Source organism: Oryzias latipes, chromosome 24, assembly GCF_053564925.1.
Source record: "Oryzias latipes strain Hd-rR chromosome 24, Olatipes_Hd-rR_3.1".
NCBI lineage: Eukaryota > Metazoa > Chordata > Actinopteri > Beloniformes > Adrianichthyidae > Oryzias > Oryzias latipes.
The window spans coordinates 22,965,700-22,977,384 of record NC_136260.1 but is presented as its reverse complement, the minus strand read 5'-3'; the positions used below and the strand labels follow the sequence as shown (position 1 = coordinate 22,977,384).

Here is an 11,685-nt window from a genome sequence, read left to right as displayed (position 1 = left end):
GACAGAGATCACGTGGTGCGTTTGCAGGAACCAAATTAAAGGGAAACATTTATGGTTAGTAATTTATTGTTTGACTGTCATTCAAATGCATTCACTCTCTTTTCTTCTGAGAGTCCAAGTTCAGAATAAACCTTTCATCTCTCTGGTTTATCTGAACTTTATACTTTCCTTAAGTATCCAGTCATTTATAGATTATTTTATATTTTCTAGGATTTTTTTTTATTCAAGTCAAACCCCGTCAGAGGGGGTGGGGGGACTTCAGCTCCTCAGGTGCTCCACATTCCCCGCGCGCTCTCCGCCCTCTCGGCGCTCATTCGCTCCTGTCAGCGGCCCGGATGTGGCGCACAGCAGCGCCCCGTCCTCCGCTCGGCGATGATAACATGGCGCTGGTGGACACATAACGGCGCCCATCCGCCCGAACACCGCCGCAGCCGCAGAGCAGAGTAAACCGCGGGACATGTGAGCGCGCCGAACGCCGGACGAGCAGGTACGCGCGCGGCGTTTTCCCCCACAGGCGCGGCGTGACGCGGCGTTCCGGCGGCGGCCGCTGCTGCCCGTCGGTCACCGGAGCGGCTCTTCGGTGACCGACGGAGGAGGCAGAAACGCCGCCGTGGCGAAGAGAAGCTCTCCTTCGGGGTTCGCGGCGGACGCAGCGTAAACGCTTGCTCCGCGCGGAGAAATGTGTCTTTTGGGGCGCGCGCGCGTTGTCATGGCTGTCAGGCGCCGCGCGCGCCGACCGCTGTCCTTGGTGTTGAACTGGGCGGGCATCAGACGTTTGCGTTTCTGCAGACCTCCTCCTCAGAAGCCGCCGCTCTAACGCGCAAACACGGAGAGGAACCTGCGTGGCCTCCGGTGCGGGAACCTGCGTGGCCTCCAGAGGGGTCACAGCGCCCGTTTCTCGTGGGAGAATCGGGCTTCTCTGGCGTTCTCCACTCCCGCATCCGCTGCTCTGCAGGAAGGAGGATTCCACCTCGTTCTTCTCATGTATTGGCTTCATTTCTGCATCCTCCGCCTCAGTTTCGGGTACCGGCGCGAGCGCAGGCCAGGTGGAGGCTGAAACAGATGGCTGCTTTCCACGTTTGTCTGAGTGAGATTCTGGAGATGGAAATGAAACGTGGTGGCGTGGCCCTCATGACCTCATGAGCTCACTATCAGGCTAATAACAAAACTCTAGTAATAGGGGAAATCATGATGTATTGTGCAAACACCCAATATGCAGGAGAAAAAGCACAGGCAAAGGTCCTGCATCTCTATTCTATTCTATTCTATTCTATTCTATTCTATTCTATTCTATTCTATTCTATTCTATTCTAAATGAAGCAACAATTTTTAATTGCTGCAATAATAATCTCACAAATCAAAAAATTGAATTTATAGTCTTCAGATTAACGGTTTAGTCAGATTTATGGTTAAACTCAGTTTAAACGATTTGTGGTAAAAAAAAAAAAGTTTTTGAATCAAATAACCAAAAATCCAAACAGAAAAAAAGAATCATTAGGGGTCAATACATTTCAGAATTTGTGACTTCGTACTAAATGTTAATTATTTTAGAAAGAAAATAACATTTTAGAACTGACTGATGGGTTTAAAGTGCCCTTTAAGTTTGGGGTTAAATTATCTCGTAATTTTAGACAAAAAGATGAAAAAATATGTTGATAAATATCAATCTTTGGAACTAAAGTGAAAGAAATTATATTTCTTTTATTTGTTATATATGTTTTGTACACTGTAGCTGCATCTGGAGCTTAAGTTTTTGCTTTTTTTATGCTGGATTTGAATGTTAATCGATGTGATGATTGTGATGGAGACGTAAAGCCTTCATCACCCAGACTTTGATTCCACAAATACCTCTACAGCTTCAGAAAGGTGTTGCTGTCTGCAGGACTCACTAGATGTTTTATTTTAGGCTCTTGTTCCTGACAAATGAAGCAGCGGCTCGGTTCTTAATGCTGGCATGAAGTCAGGTGGTTTCTGGGTAAAGTTGGCGTCCGTCGTAGCCGCAAAGCAGAGTTTCTCTGTCCTGCTCTTTGCAGATGATGGGATCCTTTTTTTGCCTGTTCAGGTCGTGACCTTTAGCGCATATGTGAAGTCTAACCAGCAACCATGCACCTGGAAACAAGTCCCTCCCCCAAATGAAGGAGTTTAATGACTCTTTAGAGTAAAGGACTGACGTAACGTAGACACGGAAAGCGTCAAAGAGAAGTTTTAAGCTCAAATATGAGCGACGAGGAAAAAGAAAAAGGAGGATCAGGAGGTCATGTTGAAACTCTTCACGCTGCGAACACACTGGGCATGTGACGCGCGTTCGAGGGCGTGCTAAACGCCGATTCGGTTTAGCCCATGGTGTTCACACTGGATGAGCGGGGAGGGGCTTCTTCTACAGCTCTATTCCGATATGAGAAACCCTTTGGTGTTGTGGAATTCCAGCCGGGCAGAAACTGCAATTATTCATTTCTCCTTTATGGTCAATTTTCAAACCGTTGGCACTTCTACAAGTCAAAAGGGACGCCATCCATACGTCACTGCCAAATCCAAGTCCCTGATTGGTCAAAAAGTTCCAGCATGCATTCAGTGGATGCACGTTTTGTACGCAAAAACCAAAAAGGTCATAAAAACGTGCACAGTTATACATAAATGCGCGGGTTTTGAACTTGGAAGCCCAAAACCCACTTTTACACACTTTTCAGTGGACTTGCGCTGCAGAGGGCGATGTAAAGGTAGCTTTCCAGGTGTTACAGGTGTTCCCAACCAGAGGGAGGCGCTGTGACGGCTGCTGCATCTCCTAGCTGGTTTGGTCCGGATGCTGATGTAGACGCTGCCGCCTGAGCTCAGAGAGGGGCAACGGACAGACGGAGAGACGCAAACCCGTTTTGTTGTTTTCAGGTTCGTCATCAAAGTATTGAATTTTTAGTTCTATTTAAAGAAAAAAAATCTGTTTTTTTTACTGAATTCTGCAACATGAACAGCAGCGAGTTCAATTGCTTCTGGGGTCAAGAGTTGAGCTTTGGAATCATCGTTTTCATGGATTTGAGCTCTTTTAAAACATTTTCAGATGCATCTGAATGTTGTGAATTTAGTCCCTTTCCTAACAGCAATCCATAATTGAAGGTGTCTTAATGTAATCAAACCTATTTCCTTTTTTTTTTGTCCAAAAGATGTAAAATAAAAAAGCATTCAGTAAGTCACCTTTTTCCCCTTCAGTTTGTCTGGATTTGGTGCGAAAAGTTTCTCTTCCTGTGTCGTTCTGGTTGAATCCGAAGACACGGATGTCACCGTGGCGCTCCGGTTAAACCCTCTGAGATGTACGACGCGCGGATCAGAGCAGCTTTCCATAATGAGGGATGCTAGAGCATGGCTTCCTGCATGCAGTCACCACTGTAATAATAATGACCAAGCCTGAACGCTCACTCCCACACTCTGCGAGAAGGTCCTCTTCTGCTGAGCGCCTCTGCACGAGGAGGGAGCTCTTAAAAGCCATCAGATGAGCACACATAGTATTTCAGTGGATCGCACGGCTCACAAAGACGCACCAAAGTTGAATAATGCAGCGAGATGAGCTAATGCTCTTTGGCGGGGAGAAGTCTGCCGACTGACGTGGTGCGGCTCACTGTCTGCATCTGTGGTTTAACGCAGCTGAAAATATGCATTGAATAAGGTAAAACGCTGCAAAACGAAGAAGAAGGAGTTCAAAGGGCGACTTAAAAAAAACACAGGTGAGAGGAGAAATGAAGGGACGGAGAAGACGAGGGTGGTGGAGGAAGGAAGAGGAAGAGGAAAGTAAAGAAAAATCAGTGGGAGGAGCATCTCTTTGGACTTGTGTCTCCGGTTATTGTCACTACGTTTATTTTCTGATCTGTTTCCGTTCTATTCATTAGGATTGTGCCATTTTAGCCAAATAAGCAACTCTGTTGTTTTCTGGGACATAGTTTCTGCAGTTGTGGGCGGAGCCGTTGATGCGGAGCTCCCAGCTCGGAGCAGGAAGCTTGTGGCCCCGCCCAGCGTATCTTTTACGTCATACATGCAATCCTTTTGCTCCTCGTCTGCTCCTGAATCATTTGAATCAAGAAATACGGAGAAATACAATTGTAGTCTTAATTTTCTTCCTGTAGTTGTCAGAAAATATGATTTTCAATGACTTAAAGACATAAATCTGTGTTCTTACAGACTCTCGGTAACAAAACAAAGGAAAACTGTGAAGAAAAACAGAAACAGAGGATTTCTACCAAATATTAGGTCTCTCCCATCACAGGAAGTGATGGCGTTGTGTTGCTTCTTCTTAACGCGATAACTCAGAAGATTTGATCAGGAAGGGATTCGACCCTCATGGTCGCTCCAAAGTGTCTGGATGCTGCATCTTCCTCCTCGTCTCTGCTCGTCTTCAGCACGGAGCGTTTTTTTAAAGGTTTCAGTCTTTTGATGACTTCTCAACAGCAGTGATTGACATGGACTTAGTCTGTTCTTGCTGCTGGAAAAGCATGTGGATTAGCAGAGACATATGTTGTGTGTGTTTACAGCTATTGTCTGAGCCTTTAAGTGTGTGTATGTAAACTAACAGTTGTGGGTCCGCCGTAATCGCTCTTAAAGGGAAGCTCGTTCAGAACGCTAAGCCGTTTGGTCGCTTCTCAAACAAACGCGCTGAAGCCGGTTTGAGGAGAAATCCCTTTTCCCGGGTTTGGAGTGGAGACGGATTCACTTCCTGTGACGTTCCGACTTTTATCTTCAGGATTGAAATGAAGATTTCTCACATTTCTTTACTAAAGTGAGCTCGGTGGGTACAGATATGTTCAGTCTAAGACCCATGTAGTGCTGCGTTAAACTGGTGTACTTTTTATTCTATTTGGGTCTCATTCAATATATCATATTGTTCAGACAGACCACAGAGGCTTTTTGGTTTCTTTACGTTTTTGGTTGGTTTGATTTTTATCCCAAAAAACAAAAAAGTGGCTCAAAACAAGGTTAAAAACACGGATTTTTTTAAGTAAATGAAACGTAATAATACTTGAGATAAATTAAAGATTTGTTGTTGTGGAGAGGAAATCAGGAAATCAGGAGAATTTTCGGTGGGAAAGTCTTTTTAAGGAATCCTTCAGTACGCTGGCCCTGAAGCTGAATCACATCAACAAATCCCTCCCAAACATTTTAAAATTCATGGAAATTAAAAACAAAACAAGGAAAGCAAAAAATATTTAAAAAAAACCTCAACAACATTGCATTTTAGAACTGAAAAAAAATTCCAGAAACCAAAACACAGAATAAAAGAATAAAAAGTGTTTCATTTATCACAGGGCTGGAACAATCTTGACTAAATATAGACGAAGAGGAGGGGAAAACAGGAAGAAGCTGTTATCTGGTTAAAGTCGTACTCCCGTCATCCTCTGACCTATTTCCAAATTGTTCCCAGTGGTCTTTTTTTTTATCACATTTGTGCCGTTTTTAGCCCAAATCCAAAGACCTGGGTTGTTCTTTTCGGGCAGAAATTCACCTCTGAGTCGTGTGTGTGTGTGTGGGGGGGGTGTTAGTGCGGAGGAACCCCGCCCCCAAATCCCTTCCCCGCTCACTGTAAAAAGTCTTACCCCTCTCTACTCAATGTATGGTGACAATTATTAAAATCAAGTAAATTACACATCTACAAAAAATAATTTATTCTACTAAAATCATTTTAAAGATTCCAGTAATTTAAATTCACAAAGAAGAAAAAAAATATATTACAGCAACTTGTTAGTTAATATACTGCTAAAGAAATGTAAGAATTAGTTTTTTATATAAGTAAATGACAAAAATCCAACAAAGAAAGATTTAATTTTTACTTAAATTAAAAAAATCAGTTTATTTTACTAATATCTTTACAAAATGTTTAAGCATCAAGTACAATTTATGGTGAAAAAAACCATTTATATAGAAAAGAGAGGAAGATTTCAAAATTCAAGCCCAACACAGAGAACAGTTTAATTTAAACGCATTCCAAACAGTGCATTGACAAAACAATGTTTCTAAAATACTTTTAAGTTGTAAGACATTAAGAAGTACAAAAATGAAATCCCTGCAAACAAAAAAAAAAAATTCACGTGTGCGACTGTTAACAGAAATGTCTTCCCTGTATCAAGCATATGTAAAAAACACCAAAATCAGCATTTTTTTCTGAGTGGGTTTTTTAAATAAAAAATTTGGAGAAATCTCTGTGCGTCAGGACGCATTCCTTTATTCGATTGCCTTCTGTCTCTCGGACAACGCCTGTTCGTCTTGTGTCAGTTAACGATTCATCTGTTGGATTTTTGTCGCACAGGTGAGTGGTTAGCGCTCTCGCCTCACATCAGGAAGTTCCTGGGTTCGAATCCCGGCTTGGTTCTTTCTTTGGATGCCGTCCCCGTGGATGCGTGAACTCTGCATGCCAGTGTGTAGTAGTGTGTCCCTGCAACTCTCCAGCGACCTGCTCGCCTGACAGCAAGTATAGGCTCCAGCAACCCTGTAACCATTGTCAAAACAGCCAAACAAGAAAGAAATTCAGTTTCAAGTCAACTGGAATAAATTCAACTTCAGCTGAAGTCGTGTCATAAAAGCAAGGCGGTCTAAGGACGTCCTGCTGTCTGGGGCATGAGGCGGTTAAATCCAGACTGGGTTGTAGAACCGGGTCACTGCTGTGAACTGGTGTCAATAATCTGGAGTGAAGCTGTTTTCTTGTTTTGCAGCAAGAAAAGAACAAATGTGTTGGGTTTGCTTCCACCGCAGAGCGGGATAAACCTCAACCTCCAACTCAGCTTATTTATGCATAAACTTTGAAACGTTTTGTTGTTGACTTGTGGGTTCGTTTCCATTTTTTCACCTAAATTGTGTTTGACCTCCTCCTTAAAAGCCACACAGGCCTCTTCCTGTTTGGTCTCCCAGGCCTTCGTCCTCCCTGCTCCCTGCTTCACATTGACACTCTGTTCTTAAAGTGTCTGAAAAGTGTTTAAAAAACTGATTATTCTCAGCAAATCTATTCACTGAACTCAGCAGACCACAGGGAAGAATCTTCTGCTCAGATAATTGTAGAGTGGACGAATTCCTGACAGGAGAACGTCACAGAACAATGATTTATCTGAGGTGAGACGGTCACATCTTTATCCCAATGTTTGGTTTGGGGACTCCATCCAGGTCCAAGAGGCAGCTTTGGATCAGGATTCTGTGAGTGTTTGTCAGGACAGTTCAGCTGAGGTGGTGTGTTCAGGCAGCTCGTGCTTTTATTTTGACAGTCAAATGCTGTTTTTAATCTTAACTGTAGTATTTCTAGTTTTTGCCGTAAGACTTTGCAGGTTGTCGGTCAGAAATCCAGCGTTTGTCTTTGGTCTTATCGGGTTTATTTTTGCACCGGAGCACGTGTGAAGTGGAGCACATGCGATGCGTCTGCACGACTGAATGCATGGATAGATGCGCCTCAGATGAATGCTCGCCGCATGGACACGTGTGCGTTTAGGCGAATGACTCGCCGCACAGCAGAGCACACAGAAGCTGGAAAGATGAAAGCGCCGGTCCAGTGACGCAGCTGTGCCCCGCCCCCCTCACTGTCTGCAAAGATGCTGACAGCAGGAAAGCAGATCCGGCCTGACGTGTTGGCGGCGTGCGTTTTGTCAGAGCAGCTGCAGGTTGGCGTCGGTGAAGTGCGCCGATTTGATCCCCCCACCTACTGGCCAGATGTTAGTTGGCGCTCTAGACGCAGAGCGATGGAAGGTGTGGCTTCAATGCTCATCGTTTGCAGCCATGATGTTCTCAAAACGCATGTCAACAAAAAACAACAACAAATTCCTGAAACATGAAATCAAATTCTCTTGCTTTAGAAACACAAATTAAGTCACGGACCCCTCCAAGTAATTAGTTAGTTTGCATTTGATTCCATCGAGTCAGATTTGAGTAAACACCACAAAAAGAAGGAGCTCAAAAAGAATAATCTTAAGGCCGTGTCACACAGTGAATGTGCATTTTCCACATATGAAATTTCGGTCATTTATGATAAATGCGTGATGTACATAATTCATACATGTTTTTGCATTCGTCGTTTGTTTTCGGCCGAAGGGTCTCCACACGAATTCAGTTTTGACCTGTTCTAAAATATGTGGTCGGTTGAGAATTACACAGTTTACTCGTATTTTACGTTGTTTACACACAATCATTACGAAAATCTTGCGCAATTGTGCGTAATTTTGCGAGATGCGGACACAACTTTGTGTCTTTCCACGACCGTTCCACGAACGTCTAACTGACATTTCACGCATGAACCATCGATGTCTAACTTTTATATCGCGTATAGTCACGTATAGCCAATTTTTTTCCGTCCAAAATGTTCATAGTGGCTGTGTGACACGGCCTTGATCCACGTATTGGAAGCTGATATGTTGATAAATAACCGATTCATTTTATTCAAACACTTTATGAGGTTTGGCATCTGGCTCAGAACTGTATGGCTGCATAGCTCCGATAATTACTCGCCATTTTTGTTAAACCGCTAACGTTAGGTTGAGGGTCTGTAAGCTAGTGGGAGAGCGTGTAAGCAGATGGATATTCGGAAGGAAGGGGGGCGGGTCCTGCGGGTCCCGCCCACAACTTAGAGGTGAATTTCTCATGAACTCCTGCCGCCACAGTTTTTTAGATTTTGGCTAAAAACTGCATCATTTTGGTTAAAAACACTGGGAACACTTTGAGAATAGATCAAATAGTTTCTAGAAGCACAAATAGAAGCCTGGACACTCCAAGGATTAATTTGATTTCATCAACTTAGAATTGAGTAAAATTGGGTTTTACAAAGTAAAATCGTTTGGATTTGAGTCATTCAAAGACTTCCGGAACAGAGGCATGAAGGTCAGGTCAGTAACATTCCCACAACAACTCCAAGCTACCCAAACATGGCTCCTCATCCCGTTCCTGTCCTTCCTTCACACAGAACCAAATATTTAGCTTTTTTTTTTCTGCACCTCTGCTTTTGTTTTCGCTGTGTCCTGTTCCCACTCTCAAACAAACAGCCGACAAACTCCAGGTCGCCACAACTGGGGCCCTCAAATATGCAGATGACGTTGTAAGCGTCACGTTCTGCTCTATCATAATGTACTTAAAAAAATTCAATCATTCTGATCAGTTTTCACCCGCTGAGACGTTTGTGTTTAAAAAGGTCTCTAACTTTAACTCTTTGACCTTCCAGTCATTTCATTTTTGTAACTTTATTATAAAGACTTAATCAAAAACACATTTGCAATATTTCAATACAGCAAGTAGCCTTTAAAAAAATGTAAAATGATAAATTAGTTATTCTCACCATAAGGTTTGAAAAACCTTTCCTGCCAAAAGTGGTTTTAAGATTTTATGGAGGCTGCCATTTTAAAATGAGCATGAAAAGCCCCTTTACTACGCCTAGTGGACTGATGATGAACTACAGGGCAGAAAACATGGACCAAGTTATAGTCAGCGGGTTTTAAAAGTATGGAAGCGATTATGTAGCATAAATAAAAAGCAAAGTCAAAACCAGAAATGCTTTTTCATTTTCAAAATGAAAAAGCATTTTTTGACTCAAAAATATAATGAAAAAGCAATCCACCAAAATGCTTTTTCATTTCCTTCCTCAACACAGCTTATTCTGTCACTTAATTAAAATTAAAATGAAAATGGTATTTGACATTTCATTTTCAAGATGTTCTCTGGTAAATGTGTAGCATAATTCATTTAGAAATGTCTCATTTGACAATTAAAATGGATTAATAGAAATGCTTTTTAATTTTCAAAATGAAGCTGCATTTTTTGACTCAAAATTAAAAAGAAAAAGCAATATTTCAAAATGCTTTTTCATTTCCTTCCTCAACGCAGCTTTTCTGTCACTTAATTAAAATGATAAATAAAATGGTATTTGACATTTCATTTTCAAAAAGGTCCCTGGTAAATGTGTAGCATAATTCATTTAGAAATGTCTAATTTGACAATTAAAATGGATTAACAGAAATGCTTTTTAATTTTCAAAATGTAACTGCATTTTTTGACTCAAAATTAAAAAGAAAAAGCAATATTCTTGAACATCTTGAAAATGAAATGTCAAATACCATTTTCATTTTAATTTTAATTAAGTGACAGAATAAGCTGTGTTGAGGAAGGAAATTAAAAAGCATTTTGGTGGATTGCTTTTTCATTATATTTTTGAGTCAAAAAATGCTTTTTCATTTTGAAAATGAAAAAGCATTTCTGGTTTTGACTTTGCTTTTTATTTATGCTACATAATCGCTTCCATATAAAAGGGCCTATATCGTGCTATTCTAAGCCTTTCAGAGTAAACCATGTCCATATATGGTTATTTAGTACCTTTGACACATTAAAGAATGATTTCTTTATGTAACACGAGTTATTTTCGCAGGTCATTTTCATACATGGAAGTAACACGACTCGATCTCTGAGGCTCCGCCTTTTTCTCCTTGTGGGTACCGCCCATTTCATGACGTCAACCTAGAGTCGGCCTCGGCAGCGTTTGCGTTTCGCCCACGAAAAAACAAACATCTGAACTTTGACGAAAAAGGATGTGCATATTGTGCAAATAAAAGGAAAGCGTTTGGCAGATCACCGCTAGCTCCACGGAGAAAGTGGGTGTGTGTTAGCCTGGGGGGCGGGGTTGGCAGTGCAGACTCTTCCTGGGAGGGGCGGTTCCTCAATTTGTGACATCACAATGTGACTGTGGTTGGGAGGGGCTGGTGCTCAGCGGGCAGGGAATACTCCGAAATGCGTGAATAGATGAAAATAACGTTTTGGGATTGGTATCTTTGTAAGGAAATTAAATTATAATTTACACTTTAAAGTTCAGAAAGTTAATTTTGCCAGATATAGACCCTTTAAGGAACAGTCGAAGCACACTAATGTGATTCGCTTGAGCTCCAGAGACCCCTCCAGTTTAGTATTTGACATGAATGATGAGGCAGATGTTGGTGAAAGTCTGATAAACCTTTTGACGCACAGCTGCTGTAACTCTAATGTATTGGATTCAGAACCTTAACCCATGAAAACTTCCAAAACAGCAGGAGAGGACTGAATAACTGCGATGTTCACTTAGCAATTTATGAAGAAGTCCTGGTTGACCGAACATCCCTGATCCAGCCAATCAGGAACAGGAGTGGCTTCAGACCAACAGGGGTGGTGGATTTAGAGGAGGACCAGTGTCTGGTGGGGCTGATCGTCCCAGTCTGGATGTCTGCGTCTGCTTCATGGATCTAACAGACACTCATAGTTGTGTTCTCTCTCAGACGCACTGCGGTCCTAATCCTGGTACCTTATCTCTGAGCATCGGCGTGGGAAGTCATGCGGACTGGTATGAGCGTGAGCCTCCATCGCTGTGCGGTTGATGAGAACGCCTTTGCTGGACGTGTGTCACGGTTTCACGCCGAGGCCCACCACTGCCTGGCGGCCCACATTAGCTGGGAAGCTGGAGAACGGCTATATTTAGCTGTGAGTGTAAGTCAAGAGTCTCTAATGTCGAGAGAGCAGTAAAAGGCAGATGCAGTCAAAAGGATTATTTTGCTGCTGCTCGCATCCCTGTTATGGTTTAGACACAAATGAGAAACGGCGTCAAGAACTTTCCTCCAGATCAGTTTAACCATCTAAACATTGGCATGAACTCATCGTTTCTTTGTCACAGTTCATTCACTAAATAAGAATATATTCACAAATAAAATCAGAAGACATTTATTT

At 42.3% G+C, this 11,685-nt stretch overlaps 1 protein-coding gene across 4 annotated transcripts in view; it reads left to right on the top strand.

Moving 5' to 3' along the window:
* The first annotated feature begins 322 nt into the window (after positions 1-322).
* pak5 (p21 protein (Cdc42/Rac)-activated kinase 5) overlaps positions 323-11,685 on the top strand; it is a 61,320-nt gene continuing 49,957 nt past the window's right edge. For 2 of the 4 annotated variants that reach the window (XM_023953077.2, XM_023953076.2), the window contains exon 1: positions 323-487. The gene's annotated coding sequence lies outside the window, so the exon portion shown is untranslated. Of the gene's footprint in view, positions 488-2,738; positions 2,884-11,685 lie in introns of those variants that run through there. The other 2 variants (XM_078943214.1, XM_011491419.4) reach the window with 1 other exon arrangement.